At 35.5% G+C, this 1,681-nt stretch overlaps 1 protein-coding gene across 4 annotated transcripts in view; it reads left to right on the top strand.

Moving 5' to 3' along the window:
- The window catches only part of STAM2 (signal transducing adaptor molecule 2), a 57,725-nt gene that overhangs the window by 10,176 nt on the left and 45,868 nt on the right, over positions 1-1,681 (top strand). The gene's annotated exons all lie outside the window — the stretch shown is intronic.

Raw genomic sequence — 1,681 nt, 5'->3', positions numbered from 1 at the left:
GGGTATATGCCCAGTAGTGGGATTGCTGGATCCTATGGTAATTCTATTTTTAGTTTTTTAAGGAACCTCCATACTGTTCTCCATAGTGGCTGTATCAATTTACATTCCCACCAACAGTGCAGGAGGGTTCCCTTTTCTCCACACCCTCTCCAGCATTTGTTGTTTGTAGATTTTCTGATGATGCCCATTCTAACTGGTGTGAGGTGATACCTCATTGTAGTTTTGATTTGCATTTCTAGTAATTAGTGATGTTGAGTAGCTTTTCATGTGCTTCTTGGCCATCTGTATGCCCTCTTTGGAGAAATATCTGTTTAGGTCTTCTGCCCATTTTTTGATTGGGTTGTTTGCTTTTTTAATATTGAGCTGCATGAGCTGTTTATATATTTTGGAGATTAATCCTTTGTCCATTGATTCATTTGCAGATACATTTTCCCATTCTGAGGGTTGTCTTTTCGTCTCGTTTGGAGTTTCGTTTGCTTTGCAAAAGCTTTTAAGTTTCATTAGGTCCCATTTGTCTATTTTTGTTTTTATTTCCATTAGTCTAGGAGGTGGATCAAAAAAGATCTTGCTGTGATTTATGTCAAAGAGTGTTCTTATGTTTTCCTCTGAGAGTTTTATAGTGTCCTGTCTTACATTTAGGTCTCTAATCCATTTTGAGTTTATTTTTGTGTGTGGTGTTAGGGAGTGTTCTAATTTCATTCTTTTACATGTAGCTTGCTTTGGCTATTTGGGGTCTTTGGTGTTTCCATACAAATTGTGAAATTTTTTGTTCTAGTTCTGTAAAAAATGTCATTGGTAATTTGATAGGGATTGCATTGAATCTGTAGATTGCTTTGGGTAGTATAGTCATTTTCACAGTATTGATTCTTCCAATCCAAGAACATGGTATATCTCTCCAACTGTTGGTATCATCTTTAATTTATTTCAACAATGTCTTATAGTTTTCTGCATACAGGTTCTTTGTCTCCCTAGGTAGGTTTATTCCTAGGTATTTTATTCTTTTTGTTGCAATGGTAAATGGGAGTGTTTCCTTAATTTCTCTTTCAGATTTTTCATCATTAGTGTATAGGAATGCAAGAGATTTCTGTGCATTAAATTTGTATCTTGCAGCTTTACCAAATTCATTGATTAGCTCTAGTGGTTTTCTGGTGGCGTCTTTAGGATTCCCTAGGTATAGTATCATGTCATCTGCAAACAGTGACAGTTTTACTTCCTCTTTTCCAATTTGTATTCCTTTTATTTCTTTTTATTCTCTGATTGCTGTGGCTAGGACTTCCAAAACTATGTTGAATAATAATGGTGAGAGTGGACATCCTTGTCTCGTTCCTCATCTTAGAGGAAATGCTTTCAGTTTTTCACCATTGAGAATGATATTTGCTGTGGGTTGGTCGTATATGACCTTTATTATGTTGAGGTAGGTTCCCTCTATGCCCACTTTCTGGAGAGTTTTTATCATAAATGGGTGTTGAATTTTGTCAAAAGCTTTTTCTGCATCTATTGAGATGATCATATGGTTTTTATTCTACAGTTGTTAATATGGTGTATCACATTGATTGATTTGCATATATTGAAGAATCCTTGCATCCCTGGGATAAATCCCACTTGATCATGGTGTATGATCCTTTTAATATGCTGTTGTGTTCTGTTTGCTAGTATTTTGTTGAGGATTTTTGCATCTAAA

Source organism: Physeter macrocephalus, chromosome 2, assembly GCF_002837175.3.
Source record: "Physeter macrocephalus isolate SW-GA chromosome 2, ASM283717v5, whole genome shotgun sequence".
NCBI classification, from domain to species: domain Eukaryota; kingdom Metazoa; phylum Chordata; class Mammalia; order Artiodactyla; family Physeteridae; genus Physeter; species Physeter macrocephalus.
Note: the sequence above shows the minus strand (reverse complement) of the source record. Positions and strands in the feature narration are given on the sequence as shown.